The sequence below is a fragment of the Macrobrachium nipponense genome, chromosome 31 (assembly GCF_015104395.2).
Source record: "Macrobrachium nipponense isolate FS-2020 chromosome 31, ASM1510439v2, whole genome shotgun sequence".
Taxonomy (NCBI): domain Eukaryota; kingdom Metazoa; phylum Arthropoda; class Malacostraca; order Decapoda; family Palaemonidae; genus Macrobrachium; species Macrobrachium nipponense.
In genome coordinates, this window is record NC_061093.1 from 11,864,552 (window position 1) to 11,884,637 (window position 20,086).

Below are 20,086 nucleotides of genomic sequence, written 5' to 3' on the forward strand. Positions count from 1 at the left end.
AAGAAGGGACAGGAGAAGATCCAGGAGCACCCAAGGAACAAAGACCTTGGGCGCCCGACACACCTACCTAACCAACCAAAATCATCCTCTGCCCCTACCGCCATGGCTCGATGTTTAGGTCCAGGGCAGCGACGTCCGGGACCGACTCCTGGGAAGCTACGACCCCAAAGGATTGCTGGAGATCTTGCTGGATGGAGGCTATCGAGGGGCTGCGGACAAGGGGTCAACATACCCAGTTGACTTGCCCGCAGGGAAGATCTGGACGGCCAGCTTCTTGTCCAGAATGTACGGCTGGCCTTTGGCGGCGTTCTTCCCGAAGCGCCCACCCCACGCTTTCAGGTGGCGAGGGCGACCTCCCTCACACCAGTAGCCTGAAAGAAAGGGGCGAGATGAGCTTCTAATGGCGGAACGGGTTACCAAACTTATGACTAAGAGTTGTTAGTAACATGATAAGGAAGCCTATAATGGACTTACCCCATCTCCCAGCTGACCGACTAGGTCGTAGCAGATGGCGCAGGCTTCTGGGTGCCAGACGATCATCTCGTTAAATGACGTGGCACAAGGGCGTGAGACCTGCACTCATCGTGGCCGCAGGGGTCGTACAACGTCGCGTTGCACGCTGGGACCTGACAGTTGGTAGCCTGTAAGTGGAAAGATACACGAGTATCAGGAAAACACTTACAGCCTAACAGTTGCTCCGCTGGTGCCGGAGCGATAAAGTTAGATTAAACCAGAGCCCCGCCATAATACGTGTGGTAACAAGGTTGGTTGGGTGTCCTAGGCTATAGCTCAGCTGATGGCGGGACACAAAAAGGAAACCAACCAGGACGTGGTGGTAAATGGAAACCACGACGGAAAATGGCGGGGATGGTAGATATATAAATAATAAACAAATTCAATTTTTTCAAGTTCTCGTAAAATTAGGGTATATCCTTAAAAATAACAATAATAATAACAAACCTTTCTCCACCCGTCTACTAGAAGAGTGCACGGGTAAGAAGCAAGCTCCCTTCCGGTAGCGCGGGGGAGAGATGTAAGGATATAGTAGGCAAGCAACAACCGACCACTAGTAGTCCCCACCCCGTCCCACCGCTGGCGGAAGCCAGTAATCTATAACCAAAGGTGCCCCGGCTGCGACGGAAGGCTCCTTTCGTTATAGCGAGGGAAGGTGGCTGAGCAACTGGGGAAGGGGGGAGGAAGGTCTCGGCGTAACACGGCGGGAGAGAGAGAGGGGGGGGGGGATGGCCATACTCGCCTCCCCGCCTCACCGACTACCCGCTCGGTAGTTACCCTGGTACCTCATGAGTGGTCGCCCTATACCCCCCGCTGGGAGGAACCCCTGGCCACCTCAGAGAGGGAGAGAGAAGGCGACTGAGGTTGTCATGACAACCCCAAGGCCAAGGGGTCCCCCAGCCCCCTCCCTATACCAGGAAGGGAGGGCAGGGGCAGGGTTAAGGTGCGATGGAAAACAAAACAGTGACCGCAAGTGGCCTAGGCCGCGAGCCAACACAACCGTGGGAGGGCCACGTGAACCCAGGCTGTACCAATACAAGGAACATGCACCTAGGCTAGCCTAACACCCTAAATAAATATAATATATACATCGAAAAGATGGAACGACACTTTTAGTAAAGAGAAAGAAGCCCAGGAGGAGGCAGACTGTTCCCAAGAAACAGAAGCCTACTCGGAGCCAGCGATAGCCGATGAGAGCAAGAGCCGGGATGCTGGGCAGGAATAATAATAATAGCCCTAAATACCAAACTAAGAGAGATGGTAGGAGGGCTAAACCTAGCTAAAACTCGATGTAAAAGACAATGAACGTAACATAGTAAGCCCATAAGTATAAGAAGTCCCAGTATGGAGGACCGGGAATTCTTAACGAGGCAGCATGGCGCCACCACGAGACAACCGGGAAACCGTATATGACCTATTAGGAGGAAAATACTGGTACCCGGAAGATAAAAAAGTGGTAAAACATTACTTATATTTTGATGTTACTTAACTTAGCCGTTTGCAATTGCAGAGCGTTCCATGGTGAAGAATAGGATAAATCCCGAAATTACACAGCACAGAAAAAATAATGCGTCTTGACGCTAGCGCTAATAATTAAGGATGTCCGCTAGGGGCGCTGCTGTCCGTGGCGTCCTCTAGTAGTAGTAGTAGCGGCTGCATCGCCCGTTGGTATCAGCTCTCTCTTAAGGGGATTCTGATTGGAAGTTCTAATTGGTGAATGTCTCGTGGTAGTGATTCCCACTCGCCCCTATTACCATACCGACACTTCTTTTTAAGAGTGAGCGAGTCAGTTTTACTGACATTTTCTTAATTTTGTTTTTCTCTGATAATTTTAGATTAATTTTACCTGAAAGAATGATATAAGGATCCTTCATAGGCCGACACGAGCTGAGCCCAGAAAATACCACCCAGTCGAATTGGAGGACTGTGATAGAGCAAAAAAAAAAAAAAAAAATGATAATAATAATAATAATAAAACTGTAATGACAAAATGATGCATATAAAGAATTCTTTCCCTTATCTTTCTTTTTAACTCCACAGAAGCTCGAAGTCCAGAACTGTCAAATATGTAAAGTAATGTGACAGGAGGGAGAGTATTGCCCATTAGTGATCAATGATTTTTACATAATCTCTCTCTCTCTCTCTCTCTCTCTCTCTCTCTCTCTCTCTCTCTCTCTCTCTCTCTCTCTCTCTAAGATATGTGAGACATGGAATAAACTGCCACCAGAAGTTGTAAACAGCAACAGTATGGAAGGGTTTAAAAGAAAGCTAGACAAAATCATTAGGACACTGTGAATGCACAGTAAAACCTGCTTCTACAGATAAGTGAGCATTTGATGTCTCCTCAGATGGACTAAGAAGTCTTTGAGACATCCTAATTCTTGTAACTCTCTCTCTCTCTCTCTCTCTCTCTCTCTCTCTCTCTCTCTCTCTCTCTCTGTTAGTATAGCGGTAGATAATTTTTAATTTATCTATTTTTACCTTTACCTTCTAGAACTATAAATGCCTGTTTTAAAACATAGACACATAACTAGGAGTTGCATTAGACTTATTAAAAAGTACTGTTTGTTCATGAAAAGTAATTTCAGAACAAAGAGAAAGAGACAGAATAAATAATTTCTTAAAATTGTTTGAGAAGACTTCTAAAAATAGATCGGTCAGTCGGAAGGGGGAAAGAAGAGAGAAATATGATGTACGTATGTATGTAATTTTCACACACCTGTATTTTTCCCAACCATTTATTTCTTTTGTTTTTAAGGAAGCTAACTTTTAAATGAAATTGCAGTAACTTTAATTTCATTTAAAAGTTATCTTAATATTTAGGGAGCATGATTAAGGCATATTTATTGTTCAAACTCTATAAGTAAGCATTTATGTATTAGCATTATTAGAGACTGTGCCAACTTAGGCAAAAACTTCCCTTGCGCTAGGGCGTCTGGAACCTTTGGGGTTTGGGGTATTACTGTTTTGTGCAAAGTTATTCAATTGAAGAGTATGAATAGCAATTTGGTTGCCTGTAAAATAGGCCCAACCTTAGTTTTCTTAAGGAGCGTGCCGACATGACTGCTGAGTTTCAAGGAATGATCACATTTTAGTTACAGGGAGTCCCCAGTTATTGGTGGCCTTGGGTTAGCGGCGATCCAGTTTTATGGTGCTTATCTAGCACCAAAATACCCCGATTTCTGGTTATCGGCACCGATATTGGCACCAAAATCTGGTTATCGGTGAAGATAAGCTCCAAAAATTGCAGATTTTCAGTTATTGGCAATTTTTGCTTTTCATCAAGCTGTCGGAATAGAACTACCATACATAACTGGGGATTGCCTGTATTAGCAGTTTTCAGCCTTTTTATCTCTAAATAAACATATACTGATGCATTAATGCTAAAAAATAAACAAACAAACATAATTACTGAAGCAGTAATGGCTAAAATAATTTTAGATTGGTTTATTAACAATTTTTTTTGTTCATCTTGTATGACACTGTGAACCACAAATTATAGAAGGATAGGTCCAAGTAAATTGTGGACTATTTTTGACAGTTTATGCATAAACAAACATGCAGTGGTACATCAGATACGAAAGGTTCAACTTACGACTCGAGATACGAAAGCAAATACAAAAAATTTTACGGCTCTACATACGAAAATTGTTCAAGATACGAAAGGTTGTTGCTGTAAAGCCCAGACCACCGATAACAATTTTGAAACTCCCGCTCTCCCATTGGTTATTGGTGCTAGTCACCGCCATGAGATCCTTCTCTCCTATTGGTCAGCATCCCTCCCATGATGCATCTACGTAGCGGCGTGCTTTCCCCGGGCCACTCGGTAGCGCATCGTTTCTATACACACGCAGTATTCGTTCTGTTCTAAACGATTTAGTTTATTAACGTAAATTCGTTAGTGATTTCGTTGTAGTATACTTTATCGTGTTGTGTGAGAACTTTACTACATACGTATACGTACTACATAACATAATTACGTACAATATATACGTAGTCATGGGTCCCAAGAAACTTGAAATTCACGGAAAGAAGAGGATGCTCTCTTTGGAGAAGAAGATGGAGATTATCAAGAAGTATGAAGGTGGTATGCGTGTTACAAACCGAGAGAAATGTCCGCTTCAGGTTCGATATTATGATAAAAAAAAAGAATTCAACACCAACAGTTGAAACTGGGGATACGAATATAGAAAGAAACACTAACACAACAAAGGTTTATTTACAAGCTTACTAATAAAGATAAATGCAGAATGGTGTCTCCTATTTACATAAAAAAGGTAAAATCTTACACTGCATGAACTGGGGGAACAGTGAGGTAATGAAAGTACTTGCCGACCAGATTTGCAACTCGAAGCGATGGCTTCACAAATGGACAACTCTAATGGTAGACGCCTTCTTGCCTCCGTATTGCAGAAAATAATGTCTACTCTTGATACTTGAAGGGCAGGAACTCCCCAAAACCTCTAGCTGAATGTTTCTTTTTCTTAAGTCCTGCTCAACATCGAAATAACTCGGTCGTCCACTCCTGAAGACGACTTGACCAGAATTCGACCAATTCTTGGGTGCCTTTTTCTCTCTGATTCTTCGTCCTTCTTCTCTTATCTCTCTCTCTGATGATCTCTGCTGCTGATCTCTCACTGATAATCTGATCTGTGGCTCTTACTGATGATCTCTTACTCTGTGACTAACTGATGATCTCTCACTGATAATCTGATCTGTGGCTCTTCCTGATGATCTCTTACTCTGTGACTAACTGATGATCTGCCTTCTCCTACTTTGTCTGTCGTATTTATACAGCATTCTTGGGGGTGGGGTGAGCCTATGGCGAACGTCACAGACTCCCGAGATTACTAGAACTTCTTAGAAGACTCGACGGAATATTGCATCATATTTCGCTGCGTTTCTCCAGACACTTAGGCGCGTGTTGCGCTCCACAACACGCCTGACGATTTCAGAACAACCGTGAGAACAGGCACCTCCAACACATGCGCGAATGCCTCCGTGCTATAGAATTTCTCGAAGATGCGTTTTCCTTTCCTTTATCTTTCTTTGCTATACAGCAATTACCATTACAATGCAATTGAGTGTGATCGCCAAGGAATACGGCTGAAATCCGTCGACAATAGGCACCATCCTTAAGCAGAAGGATGCCATCAAAGCAGCTACACCTTCCAAGGGCATCACTATTTTGTCCAGCAAGAGGACCCACGTGCACGATGAAATGGAAAGGCTTCTTCTTGTTTGGATAAAAGACAAAGAAATCGCTGGCGATACGATAACAGAGATGGCAATCTCCCACAAGGCCAGCGCTATTTTCGGCGATTTGATTGCCCAGGCCGAAGACAACGGAGGAGAAGGGACATCAACACCAACCCCAGACTTCAAGGCTTCGCATGGGTGGTTCAAGAAATTCCGTAAACGGACTGGCATCCATTCGATGGTGCGGCATGGGTAGGCGGTCAGCTCAGACACGAAAGCGGCGAAGCCTTTAAAAAGACGTTCGACGAGATGATGATCAAGGAAGGCTACAGTTCTCAGCAAGTCTTCAACTGTGATGAGACTGGCCTTTTTTGGAAAAAAATGCCTCGTCGGACGTACATCACGGAGGAAAAGAAGAAGCTACCTGGGCATAAGCCTATGAAAGACAGGCTTACACTCGCACTTTGTTCAAACGCCATTGGGGATTGCAAGGTGAAGCCCCTACTTGTCTATCATTCCGAGACTCCTTGAGCCTTCAAGGCCCACAAAATGCTTAAGGACAAGCTTCCAGTGATGTGGAAGGCTAATGCAAAAGCCTGGGTAATGAGGCTTTTGTTCCCACGAGTGGGTAAATCGTGTTTTCGGCCCGACAGTGAAGAAATTCTTGGAAGAGAAGCGCCTCCCTCTGAAATGCCTGCTGGTGTTGGACAATGCCCCTGCTCGCCCTCCTGGCCTCAAGGAAGATATCCTAGCGGAGTATTCCTTCATCAAGGTTCTTTATCTTCTGCCTAACACCACCCCTCTCCTCCAGCCCATGGACCAGCAAGTGATATCGAACTTCAAGAAGCTGTATACGAAACATCTTTTCAAGAGATGTTTCGACATCACCGATACCACAAACCTCACCTTGTGTGAATTTTGGAAGGAGCATTTCGATATCGTAATATGCATCCGACTCATTCGACCAGCTTGGCAGGAGGTTTTCGAGTGGCGAATCTTGAATTCCTCGCGGAGGAAAAACTCTAAGAAACCTGCTAGCCTGATGCTGTATCCGCCCGAGACTTTGAGGGATTCGATGTGGGCGAAGCTGGTGCTCCAGATTCAGAAACAGTTGACGATCCTGAAACTGTTTCGCAACCAGATCGTGATGAGATCGTTGCACTCGGCAAGTCCATGGGACTGGTCGTCGACGAGGACGACATCAATGACCTCAAGGAGCACCAAGAGGAGCTTATGACGGATGACCTGAAGGAGTTGGAGGCCATGCAACATAACGTCGTTCAAGAGGAGTTTTCTAGCAGCGGTGAAGAGGAGGGCGAGGACTCTATGACAGAACGGCAGAAATTTAAGGATGCTCTAGCTGCGTTTTCCATGAGGTGCAATCAGTTCGTAGAAAAAGAGACGCCCGAAAAGGCTTACACAGGTTGTATGCTTGCACAGTTTGATGATGTTTGCCTGAGTTGTTTCAGGAACATTGTCAAAAGAAGTAGGGAGAAGCAATCTTCCTTGGATAGTTATTTTTTAGAAGTTGAAATTTTGTAAAAAAAAAAAAAAAAAAAAAAAAAAAAAAAAAAAAAAAAAAAAAAAAAAAAATGTAAAAAAAACAAAAAAAACAAAAAAAATTTAATTTTAGTTTTTTGTAAAGTAAAGTTAAGTGTTACAGTTTTGTTAATGTGTTTCGTAAAGTTTAGTTTATGTTTTCCTTACATTTTTTTATGTGTTTCGTAAAGTTAAGTGTACGTACGTATATGCCGTTTGTCCCCCTCCTCTGTCGCCACTTTCGGAGATAGCCTCACTCGAAAGGTAAACTTCCACATTTTGTACATTCAACTTCCCTGTCAGATATATACTTAGCTATAGACTCCGTCATCCCCGACAGAAATTCGAATTTCGCGCTAATCAGATTTTCTCTGTCGTGGTACTGTCAACATCGTTGTTGGTACCTCCTGACTTGATTTTCGTTTTTCATTGCCATCGATTCTTCTGGGCTGTTATTTTTTTTTGGTGACGTATTGGATCTTTGGTTTGGCATACGCTTTTGTTAACTATTTGTTGGATTTTGCTTCGAAGAAGTAATTAGAATTTGGGTGAGACTACCGAATGCTTAGGTAGACCCTCACAACTTTTGCAAGTAAGGGAAATATTAATATTTATTCACTAATACGTGTAAGAAGTGTTAAAACTTGATTGAGGAAAAGTAAACACTCTAACTTCCTACTTAAGGAAGTCAGAAAAGCATATGACTAGAAACGCTTCCTTTAGAAGCTTTAATAAGTCTCGTGCTAACGAGCAGTTAGAGTATTAACAGTACTAGTAGTTGTTGCATCCTCATCACCTTCTTACCTCACAGAAACTACAAATTCATCTTTTGCAAATTTGAAGAATAAATGGGGGGAGCTCAAAAGGCGAGCTCTTAAAAGGTCAGAAGTGAATATAGTGTTCCCAGTGCAGTGGAGGGTGCGTCTGATCGGCTCTGCCTCGCTCCCAGGCCTAGACCTCTTCCAAGCTCCCAGGCCCAGAGGAGAAGGAATGTCGACAGCCTTACGGAGGTTATGGAGAATCCCCACGATCAGGCGTCCTCCCCTCGGCAGAATCTGTTGCGTCCCAGACTGCCAAGGATAGCTATAGGAAAGGCATCCTCAAAGAGTGCTTCTAATCATCAGATTCCTTCTCCACTCTCGGATTGGGAGAAGGAGGATACGGCTAAGATGATTCTCCTAAAAATGCAGGAGCAGATCACCTCATTGGTAGGGATGCTAAAAAAGGACACTCCTCGGAGGAAAGACTCTTTCCTTCCGGTAAAGAGATCTTCTCGCAGGATGGGCGTATCTGGCACCAAGCTCTTCTCCTCTACTCCTCGGATGGAATCAGGCGTAAAGCGCCAGAAGAGCCAGGCTAGCGAAATGCGCCAGAAGCGCCAGCTTGGCGAAAGGCGCCAGAAGCGCCAGCCTTCCGCAAGGAGCCACAAGCGCCAGAAGCGCCAGCCAGGCGCCGGCGCCGCATGCGCCAGCCAAGCGGCGGGCACCAGGATCTTCCCCTTCTGATATCTTCCACTTCTGATAGAGAGAGAGAAGTTAACCGAGAGGCATCTTATAGCTTTTTACAGGATCAGCTTTCTCCTGGCAGGGACTCTAGATGTTGCACAGGCGGCCATAGCCCCTGTCAGGATGGCTCTGGTTCTGTCGGAAGTTTTTCCCATGATAAGGAAGAGGTCTGACTAAGAATCTATTCTCTTCTGCGTTCGAGACGGCGCTGCAGAAGGGGAACTTAAGGTTCTCCCTACCGTAACCCCAATCTCGGAACAGGAATTCTGCCCCTTCCTCGATTTTGGTGGTTACAGGAAAAACTATATGCTCGAATTCCTAGATTACTTACTCTCATATAAGTGCGTATTTCCCTCGTTAGTGACATATTACACCTTTTTGTCAACCAAGTGTGTAACACATCATTGACAAAAATATTTTACTCTTTGTCTCGAAAAGGGTTTTGTTCTCATTGACAAAGATCTTAATAACATTTTATTGTGTAAGCATAGGAAACTCGCAAGCAAACTCCTGGAATGTCGCAAGGAGTACCGATTAATTGCACTTAGAGTAATGGTCCTTTCGGTTGCCTTCCGTAGAGGAATCTTCGGTACGCTTATATGACTTGAACCATACAGTAGAAAAAATAACGCAAAGGTAAAATACGTAGAGTATTGTAGTCATTGGAACAGCTAATTCTCTACTACATTCTTTCCTCGATGAGGAAGAGAGAGAAGGGTTATCGACTGTCTTTGTTCCCTTCGACAAGGAAGAGAATTAGTATTAGCCGAAGGAAATTCTCAAGTGAAAACCGAGGACTGAAGAGGGAAGTTTTAGCTTCCTATGCTATTAGATATAAGACTTCATGGACTTAGTCGCCAAGTTTTTTTCCTGGAAGAACCTCTAACCAATAAAGGAGAGCTCTTCCGAATCCGCATCACGTTTTCGGCTCAATAATATTAATAAACCTATTCCTTCATTGAATGGAGTAACTGGCAACTCAGGAAGAATACTGCGAGACGGCGAACGTAGATTGCTGTCACTGTAGATCAATGCAGTACCATCTAGTTCTCTGTCATAAGTGGTCGGTTACATCTCTTTCTCCTACGGAATTGACTGGCTAACCATATCTCTCCCCTACAATCACGGACTTTAGCCTCGGATTGAGGGGAATTTGTAGGCAAACATGAATAAACATTGTCTGCGTTTTGTTAAGAAGCTTTCAACAGAAAGATCTCTTACACCTTTTCAATGCTGTTTACTGCAATGTAACAGAATTATGGAGGATTCTAACGCGGAATAGCGCTCTATTATATAATGCTTTCATGCTTATGAAAGCATAGCCTTATTAGAGAACGGAGCATGCTCAGTGAGACAAGGGATGAGTCTGCTGGGAACCATTTCTTCGTGGCAGAAGTTTGTTTCCCTGAATGGACTACGATGCAGACCTATATAATTTTTTCCTACCAAGAAACGGAAATAATAATATACGAGAGGGTGCCGGGTAACCTGACGAGGTACAGATGTCCTGGCACATAGTCTAAAGAATTGCAAGCAATTTAGTTGACTCTACAATTCCTCGATACAGCGAGTTGTTAACCGAAGGGTTCAGTAGCCTCTCTGATAGCAGGCTCAGTAGCGTCACGGTCCGTTCCTGATTTCGTTCCCTGTCTAACTGGACAGGGGTTCGATCCCAGGGAGGGACGAAAAGATTTTTAAATCAATTAGGCCAATTCCACAGCTCTCTCATATCTCAAGGAGCATTGAGAATCTCTCTCTTCGCCCCTGTTCGCGTTACCAAGAGAGAACCTGCTTGGAGCACAGGTACGGAACGTAACAATCCTCAAGAGGTTCGCTGCACGATGTGGCACGTCCCTGAGAATCGTCTCGATTGACGTCTGACGAATCTTCGTTCGAAAGAGAGTTGTGGAAACCTGGGAGAGGTCTTTTTTCATAGATCTCTTCGCAAGGTTGAAGACGAAGAGGCTTCCTCTAGACTGCTTCCTTATTCTCGATCCAAGAGCGGGAGCAATAGACGCCATCCTTTAGTTTGGAAGAGGAATAAATATTAGTCTTTTTTTCCCCTATTCAAATTCTTAACAAATGTATTAAGATAATTACTGGCATCAGAGGGAGAGAGGATGATGCTTTTCGCTCCAGTTTGGCCTTCGAGAGGCTGTATTCACAGAGGTCACGTCCTTCCCACAGCACTTTCCAAAGGCCTTCCCAAGAGAGTCGGTCTACTCTATCAGCCTCACTTCGAAAGGTACCTAAAAACCTCTCCACTCTGAGTCTGTCTGCATGCGGTCTGACGAGAAGTTGACATGAATGAGAGGATTTTTCAAGGTGAATGGCAAGTGTCATGGCCAAGACAAAGAAGTGCTGCAGATCTTGCTGGGTTGAATGAAGAAACTGTCATCTTCCAGTATCTCTGTGCTTTGAAGAATGCAGTAGTAGGCTATACTCTGTCTTTACAAAGGAACTTAAAGATAGCAGAGTACTAAGATCTTCGGGTTCTTATACGATTCCGCGAGACAAGAGTAGTACATCATATACTTACCGTGATCCACAGATTCCTTGTTCCGACAAGTTGGAACCTCCTCATCAAGCTTCTTTTAGAAATCTGAAGAAGAAATTCATTTTTTCTCTTGGCCCTAGCAACTGCCAAGAGGACAAGTGAATTTTTATGTATTGGAATCTCGCATCGGATTCAATAGAGACTCTGCGATTGGTTATTGCCAGCACATTATGTCTGGCAAAGAACTAAAACCCTTCTAACCCTGGCTCAGAGCTTTGAAGTCAAGGGACTTTCCCAATTAATAGGGGAACAGATAGAAGGGTCTCTTTGCCCAGTCAGGGTACTTAAGTTTTATCTTCAGCAGAAGAAATGGCTTAAGGTTTGCCTACAGAGTCTTTGGGGTGCGATGAGGGCCCGAAGCGCTTCCCGGAAGGTACTGAGAGGGATACAACAAGAGCCAAGAAAGCCCTGGGTTCGCCCACTTTCGGCTCGGAGTCATCTTCGACTTCCAGGCCTCCTTCCCCTCCTTCGGGCAAGGAGAGGGAAGATTCTGCAATGAGAAACCTCTTCAACATGCAGGAATAGATCTCGTCAGCAACGGAAGTACTCACGAAGGATCCTCCTCGGAGGAAGACTCTTCTCTCTCATCCTATTAAGATATCCTATCGTCTACTGGATGTACCTGGGTCCAAGCGCCTCCCCTCGTCCTAGGCCAGAGGCTCCAGGTAGAAGAGAACCTTCCACCCTTCTCCAGTCTCCGGACAAACTATTGTTGGTTTGTTCAGGATCCTTGGGCAACGAAGCGCCAGCCAGGCGCCAAGTGCCAAACAGGCGAAAAGCACCAGAGGCAGACAGCTCAGACGAGCGCGTTTATTGTCCAATGCGGAGAAGGCGCAGGCCTCCAACCTGGCGCAAATGCGCCAGAGGCGGACAGACCGGACAGGCCGGACAGGCAAGAGTGTCCGATGTGGACATCACCAGCCAGCCTCGAAGCTCCAGCAAGTGGGGAGGCACCAGCCAGGCATGAGGCGCCAGAAGCGCCAGCCAGGCGCTGGGCGCCAGAAGCTCCAGCCAGGAGCCAGGCGCCAGAAGCGCCAGCCGGGCACCAGGCGCCAGCCAAGAGTGATGCGCCAGCCAGGCGCAAAGCGCCAGACAGGCGCCAGGCGCCAGCCAAGAGTGATGCGCCAGCCAGGCGCAAAGCACCAGCCAGGCGCCAGGCTTCATCCAGAAGAGATCCATATCAAAGAACGCCCTGGCCTTCTTTGAGACAAGTGTGATCTCCAAAGCACTTGATAAGTGCCTTGATGATTCCTTCTAACAGCTGAGAATTAAAGCGCATGAAGTGCGAGCTTTTGCGAATTCTTGTTCTTTCTATAAGAATATGTCAATAAAGGACATATTAGCTGTCACATACAGGAGATGCAACTCTGTGTTGACTTCCCATTACCCGAAGGATGTCAAGATAACCTACGAGAGATCTTTCTCTCTTGGTTTATACGTGTCTGCGGATACGTTGCTGGGATAGGGAGCCGATACTGATCCTTAACTAGTGAGTTAAATTTTATTTAACGTCGAGTTTTTTAGGGTTGTTTGAAAGGAGTTTGGGGATAACTCTTTTCAATTTAAGTACTAACCCTCGTGTTAGGATCAGGTGATCGGGATCGGTGTTGTGCTCCTTAATTATGCCACTAGGCAAGGTGTGTTGTCATGTAAGTGGATAAGACCCCATTGACAAATGCCATCAGGCTCTGTCAAGTAAGTGGATAAGACCCCATCGACAGACCCACAAGAACTCTTAGCCATAGGTCACATCCTCGCTGAGGCTCTTGAGGCGAAGCAGACTCCTAAGCAGTAGCTATGAAGTCTTCGGCCTAAATAGGTAGGGACCAAGGTTTTTTATATATTACCTACAATGTATGTTGTTTACCTGTCTATTCAGTAATTAGCTGTCTCTTACCCTCCGCCAAAGGTGCCAATCAGCTAAGTATATATCTGACAGGGAAGTTGAATGTACAAAAATGATATTGTTATGATACAATAAAGTTTTGTACATACTTACCTGGCAGATATGTAAAATTAAATGGCCCACCCAGCCTCCCCTCAGGAGACAGGTGGAAGAGAAAATCTGATTAGAAAATGGGAATGGTTTCTATTCCTACCACCCAGCGGCAGGACGGTAGATCACCTGACCTACCTGTAGCGTGTGCCGCAAAATTCGAATTTCTGTCGGGGACGACGAGTCTATAGCTAAGTATATATCTGCCAGGTAAGTATGTACTAAACTTTATTGTATCATAACAATATCATTTTTACTACATACGTACGTATGTACGTACAGTATTTCTTGTATACCATGTACACTAATACTTTATTTACAGGTATATTACAGTACGTATTAAGTTAGGTATTGAATGGTCCAAATTGTTTTAGTATTTCATTGTTTATAGGTCAATTTAGCTTTATTATGAAATTTACTGGGGTGTTTTGGAGGGCTTGGAACGGATTAGCCATTTTACATGTAAAATGCGGTCCAAGATACGAAAAGCTCATGATACAAATGCCGCCTCAGAACGGATTAATTTCGTATCTCGAGGTACCACTGTATATAGAAACAATATTGCTATCAAAGAATGTTTAGGTTGGTTCATGGACCAGTTGCTTCACCTGGCCCAGTTTCTGTGCATTATAATTTTTAATTCTCTAAATCTCATTCTTATCTAGTGATGTGGGGATGATTCTTAATTGGGCAGGCTTGTCTGTCAGAGGTTATTATTATTATAAAGGATTAATTTATCCAGACCTGAGCCTAACAGTGGCTCTTCTTGTGCTGGTTGTTTGTCAGAGGTGAATAGATACTCGCTTCTGGAAGAATTTTTATGGTTGAAGGAAGCTTCTTATATGGTAAGGACTTTCTTATTAGGAAATATGGCCTCACTGGGGATTTTATCAGATAATTGTTGAAGGAAGCTTCTTATATGGTAAGGACTTTCTTATTAGGAAATATGGCCTCACTGGGGATTTTATCAGATAATCATACTCAATTAATGTACAGTTTCAGCATAAGAAATTATGACTTACAACTAATGTACACTAAATTTGTAAGTAATTCAGAACCATCTGTTTCCAGGTGCTGTAGGAGGGACTCTGTAACCAAGAATTATTCATTTTGTTCTTAAGCCTAAATCCAGATTTTGATTTTTCCATTTGTCATGCAACACAGAAAGAGTTTTAACTAGTGTCATTACACTTTCATGCAACATAGAATGGTCAGAACTACACCTGGTAAGTTTCTAGATGTCAGGGCAGTGGAAAGACCATCAGGATGCCTAGCAGGTTTATCCCTGGTCAGAAACAGTCTTTGTTTGCTCATTCATTTTATGGGAAGAAAGTGTTTTGGCAATTGGGGATTCAGAAAGAATAAACCACCTACAAACAACTTTTACATCTGTAAGTTCGGCAGTTGCTGTGGGATTTGCGGAGCACTCATTTAGACTTAGTAGCATGTAGATGAACAGGAACACCTGAACAATTACTACTCCTTTGATGGCCCTCAGGCTTGAGCAGTGGATGTTTCCTTAAGTTTGGCCGGATTCAGAATCATAGGCCTGCCCCTTGTATCCACTATAAATACTATTGAACAATTTCTAGTTCAAGAATTGCTTAGTGTCTCCTGTAGCCTCAGGGTAAATGATTTTCAGAATTTCTAGCGCTCTTGGTAGATGTCTCTCATTCTTCCATTATGAGGAAATCAACTCAACTACATAATTCCATACACTCATGCATCTTCTTAACTGCTTGGAGATGTTAGAATCCCAATAAGGGGATTTTCAAGTTATCATAGGATCTATCCTTAAGTGGAAAACAGCCGTGGCCTTAGGTCAGAAGTAGTGGTCTGTGTATTGCTGAGGCTGCCATCCTAGAGGAATTTTCAGCAACTGGAACCTTGTAGATAACAATGTTTTCTGTTTACAGATAGTAAGACTTTTCACTGTCTACTTTCAACGTTATCATTCCATTCTTTCTTTAGTATTGCATCATGTATTTTTAGATCTCGCTGAGGATCAGCACCATAAGGTGTTGAGATTGAAGCCCCTTCATCGCTATATCAGTCTGTCTCTGTAGTTTAAATGCAGGTCTAAACTTTATCTGAATTATTTACTATGATACCTTTTATATAGCATTATCAACAGTTAATGCGTAAATTTATTGCCAGCACCCTTCTTTGAGCTGTTGTAAAGGGAATGCTATTTTATCTAATGCCTTAGAGCTGAGGGTGATGTTAAGGCTACGTTTTAAAGTGAATTATAAGAATTCCAATGTATCATCCTTAGTGGGGAAGAAGAGGAAATGCTTCTCTGTCCTTTTGGGGCAATTAAAACTTAATCAGATAGGTTAAGCCTGGAAGAGGTAGTTATCATTTTAGAAACCTAGAACATTTTTGTTACCCTTTTAGAACCTAGAACATCTTTGTCAAAGGTTAATCTTGGAAGAGGCAAAGATAACCTTTTGTTTTGTGGTTTTAGGAAATGTAGATGATGTCAAAGGTTAAGCCTGGAAGAGGCAAAATTAGCCTTTAGTTTTGTGGTTTTAGAAAACCTAGTTGTCTTTGCCAATGGTTAAACTTGGAGGAGGCAAAGTTAACATTTTGTTTTGTGGTTTTAGAAAACCTAGAATGTATTTGTGAAGGTTAAACCTGGAAGAGGCAAAGCTAACCTTTTGTTTTGTGTTTTTAGAAACTTATAACGTCTTAGTCAAGAAACGCAAGGTCCTCTGTGACGTATTTGATTAGGTTAGTGCATGAGAAGTAGCTCCATATCTTCTACCTTTATTGAAGGTAAACATTCATAATGTGAGCAGCAGTTGTAAATTCATTCAATGTTAGGTCAATTTGTCACCTCAGGATAGGATTGATTTAGTGCAGTAGGAGTGCAATTTGGTTTTTACCTGCTTACTACCTTAAGTCGACAGAATTGTGTTTGAAAACAGTAAAGCCTTAATCCACTGCTAGTAGTGAAGAAAGAGCAATTCTTTAGGCTCTCTTGTTTACATCCTGAGTTTTAATATTCTGGGGAGCAAAAATGTACAAATCTTGTATAGGAGTGTACCTTTATATCATAAAGGTATTTTTTTTAAGAGACTGTTGCTTTATAGGGCTTTTGGACCCAGGCACAGGGGTCCCCTCCCACTGCTTCGGTTTCATTCTGGCTGAATCGAAGTAGTTTTCTCCCCAAGGCTGCTAATTGGTACGCATGTATGAGAGCCTTGCTCCCTGAATGGAATTAAACTTTTGGTGGTAGTAAAATCCAGAAAGGATTCTGGATCAGGTAAGAATGGGTTTCATGCAAGAAAACTTTAGATTGATTGGCTGAGCAGAGTTTTGTCTAGCTGCACTACCCACCATCCTCTTCTTAATGTGAGAATTGGCTACCTTTAACAGTAGGTAAGATTCATCACAAATAATATGAATTTGTACACATGTAACTTACCAAGTAATTACCTCCGGAGTCAAATCTTACAAATTTTGTGGTGTTGCCACCATCGCTAGTGTAGGTGTATAGGACCCTCCAACTTTCGGGACTGATAGGTACAAAACTGCAGAGAGAACCAATTTGTTGCTGCCAGCTGCCGGCTTCCTACTAACATCAGTGGTTTTGGTGGTCATTTTTTTGTCATTGTTGGGGTTTATTGCATTATTCCTTGGTGACGTACTTGCACATTTTGTGGTTTTGTTTACTTGGCTATTGATCAGTTATGTCAGATTCTAGCACCTCGAGCATTTGGTATTGCTTGGAAGGATGTAGAACCAGATTAGCAAAATTTTCTTACGATTCACATTCTATGTGTATCAAATGTAGGGGGCAGACATGTTCTAGGCTACAGGTAGGAAAGTCTCTCCGACCGAAGAACCAAGACCTGAGATTGTATTCCGATGCATCGGACCTAGGATGGGGAGCCATCTTGGAGTCTCAAAAGATATTGGGACTGGTCGGTGGACCAAAGAGCTCTGCGCGTCAACGTGAAGAAATTGTCAGCAATCTTCCATGGTCATCAACACTTTGCTCGACAGGTGTCGGGAAGGTTAGTGGCAATATTTGCAGACCACACGACAGAGCTGTCGGACATCCGCAAGCAAGAAGGCACGCATTCCTTCACTCTATCAGATGACGAGAGAGCCCCTGATGTGGGCGGAACAGCGAAGAGTAACGATTCTTACTCGCTTTGTCCAGGGCAGGATGAACGTCATAGCAGACGAACTTAGCAGGTGGAACTAGTGCTTCCAACAGATTGGACACTAGATCTCAAGGTGTGCTAGGATCGGTGGAGACTTTAGGTACACCCGACAATAGGTATATTTGCGACAGCAAAGAACCATCGTATGCCAATCTTCTGTTTGCCAGTTCTGGACCCTTGTACATGGGCGACAGACGCTATGCTTCAAGATTGGATGGAGCTAGACCTGTACGCTTTCCCTCTGTTTGCAATGATTTGGGAGGTGATTAACAAATTTGTGAATCATCAAAATATCTCCATGACTCTTGTAACTATTCTGGCCGAGGAAAGAGTGGTTTCCGGACTTTCTTTGTCTAATTGTGTACTTTCCAAGACTTCTCCCTCAGAAGAGGTTGCTACTTAAACAGCCTCACCTGTACAGGTTCCATCATGGATTGTCCGCTCTGTCTCTGACAGGATATCGACTGTCAAGCAACTGGTTAGAGCGAAAGGCTTTTCGAGACAAGCTGCAGAGGCCATTGCTAGATGTCGCAGATCATCTACTACCAAGCTCTATCAGTCGAAGTGGTCAGTTTTCAGAAACTGCTGTAGAAGACATAATGTCTCTTCATCTCAAACCACTATCACACAGATAGCGGATTTTCTGCTATTTTTAAGATCCTCAAGGAAATTATTGTCCAGTACCATTAAAGGGTATAGAGCTATGTTAAACTCTTGTGTTCAAGCATAGAGGTATAGATGTGGGGTACAACAACAACATTAGTGATCTTATTAGATCCATGGATACTTCCAAAACAGAAAAGTCTAGAGCAGTCTCTTGGAATCTGGATGTAGTGCTGAAGTGGCTGTCAGGGGACTCTTACAAACCCCTCCGCTCAGTTTCGCTAAGGACCTCACTAAGAAGACCCTTTTCCTTGTAGCTCTGACTACAGCCAAAAGGGTCAGCAAATTACAGGCCATAGACAAAAGAGTGGTGTTTTCACAAGGTAACGCAGTCTGTTCTTTGGCCTTGGGTTTTCTGGCAAAGATGAGGATGTGAACAAACCTTGGCCACATTCTTTTACCATTAAGAATCTAATGGATATCATTGGACCAGAGGAGTAGGAGTGTTTTTTTTGCCCAGTGAGAGCTCTAGGCTATTATTTAAATGGAACAGACAAGATTAGAGGACCTGCAAGTATTCTATGGTGTTCGGTGAAGTCTCCATCTCGTCCGATGTCTAAGAATGCCATTTCCTTTTTCCTAAGGAGCTTGACAGTGGAGGCACACACTCAACTCCAGGAAGAAGTTTTACCTTCCATTAATGTTAAGGCACGTGAAGCGAGAGCCGTAGTGACGTCTCTCTAGCCTTTAGGCATAATATGTCCTTAGAAGCTATTATGAGTTCTACATTATGGAAATGTAGATCAGTTTTTTCTGTTCATTATCTTAAAGAAATAGAAACTGTTTATGAGAATTGTTCCATGTTGGGCCTATTGTTAGTGGTGGCTGGCATGGTTTTGGGGGAGGAAGCATAAGGGGCTAACTGTCCCTTTACCATCCTCTGTTGTCTGGGTTGTTGGTGTTAAGTTTTGGGAAGCCTGGGGGTACTTGTTACCCGGAGTACTCACCAGTCTTATAGTAGGGTATCACTGGTTGTTTTTATGGTGTAGGTGTGTTTGTTGAGTTTTATCTGGTCTAAGCCTAGGGAAAGGACATCAATAAATAACTTTCACCAGTCATCGGTGAACCTCCATGACTGAGAAGTTATTTCCCACTAAAGTAGGAGCGCTCATTGGCCAAAACTGCCATGCTTTTCACAGGTTAAGAGAGTGACCACCAGAGGTAGTATTCATTTGCAACGCTCTTTTACCAGGTAAGGTACAATAAGTATTTGATAAATACTTGCAGTATTCCAATATTGAGTCATTACTATACATATAATGTCTTCAATGTAGGTCATGTCCATGATTCCCACCTCCATAAGAGTGGAATTAGCTATAGGTAATTACTTGCTAAGTTACATGTGTAAAAATGACATTTTTATAATGAAATTAGATTTTACACATGCTTACCAAGTAATTACATGATTAAAGCCCTTCCCTCCTCCCCGAAGATGGACATGGCAAGCCAAATGAATTGGTTCTCTCTGCAGTTTTGTACCTATTGGTTCCAAAAGTGGGGGGGACCTGTACACCTACACTAGCGATGGTGGCGCCACCACAAAATTTGTAAGATTTGACTGCTGAGGTAGTGAGCTATCAGCTATAAGTAATTTTCATAATAAAATTTATTACGTATTTGGATACTTACCTACTTTTAAAGTAGACCCCACCCTGCCTCCCACAACTTAGTGGGCTGTCAAGGTGTATTCTGACAAGAGCTAAAACATTTGAAACATACCTGGTGGAGAACAGGTAAACTAGACAGTCATCCGGGCAGCCATTTAATTTTTTGTTTGAAATGCCGACTCCCCTAATCAGCACAGTGATATAGCTAACTTTAATAGTAGGTAAGTATCCAAACAATGAATGTTATTATGAAAATTTATATTGTTGTTGGGATGAAAAGTGAAACTTGAACACTGCGTTTAATTCCTATTTAATTCTTGCCCATAAAATAT

The 20,086-nt window shown here is 43.2% G+C and overlaps 1 protein-coding gene across 1 annotated transcript in view; it reads left to right on the forward strand.

Annotated features, from left to right (window-relative positions):
* LOC135206633 (DNA damage-regulated autophagy modulator protein 2-like) overlaps positions 1-20,086 on the forward strand; it is a gene marked incomplete at its 5' end in the record, with an annotated part of 141,962 nt that overhangs the window by 81,139 nt on the left and 40,737 nt on the right.